This window comes from Molothrus ater, chromosome 6 (genome assembly GCF_012460135.2).
Source record: "Molothrus ater isolate BHLD 08-10-18 breed brown headed cowbird chromosome 6, BPBGC_Mater_1.1, whole genome shotgun sequence".
NCBI classification, from domain to species: Eukaryota; Metazoa; Chordata; class Aves; order Passeriformes; family Icteridae; genus Molothrus; species Molothrus ater.
In genome coordinates this window covers 16,782,234-16,783,027 of record NC_050483.2, presented here as the reverse complement: position 1 = coordinate 16,783,027, position 794 = coordinate 16,782,234, and positions in this window count along the sequence as shown.

The following is a 794-nucleotide window of genomic DNA, read 5'->3' as shown; positions in this document are numbered from 1 at the left end:
AGCCCCGACCCCGGTCCCGCCGCCCGTCACTCAGCGCGAGCCCCGCGTCACCTGACGCGCCCGGCTCCGCCTCCGAGGCAGGGCAGCGGCGCCCTCTTGCGCACGCGCCTCCGCACGCACCGGGAGGGGCGGGGAACCGTCCTGCGCGTGCGCTGTCCCGCGCTGCGGCCGCCGCAGCGGAGCGCGGCGCTGCGGGGGCGCCGCGGCCGGAAGGGGGCGCCGCGGCGCTGCGGCGGAGGCGGGGCGGGTGCGGCGCCTCAGGCCGCCATCTTGTGCCAGGGGCGCCGCTCCCGCACGCCCGGGGCGCCCCGTGGGCAGTGCGCGGTGTGCGGGGCCGCGGGGCGCTCCCCGGCCCCCTCTGCCAGCCGTGGGGGCCGTGTGGGACAGGGAACGACTCACTGCCTGGCCTGGCCCCAGCGGCTTCCCAGAGCTTGCTGATCGAGCGCAGCCCTTTCCGGGAGAACAAAAGCAGCTTTAATATTCATCCAAGTGCTGCTTCGGGAGATAAAATCTGATTATTTCAAAGCCAATTTAAATAACATAACTGTTTCCCGTTGTTAGGGCTGTTTCCTGTTGTCAGGATCTGCTGTACAATTTTAGCCCTTAATTAAAATTCTAGCGCGGATTTTGGCATCTGGAAATAGAACAGTGCAATTAGGAACGCTCCAAATATAGCACCAGCTTTTTTTTTTTTTTCTTCCACTCTCCACTAACATTTTCTTGCAGTGGGAACAGCCTCATCTCATCTTTTTTATTTCATAGAATCAGAATGTTGTGGGGCTGAAATGAGCTTT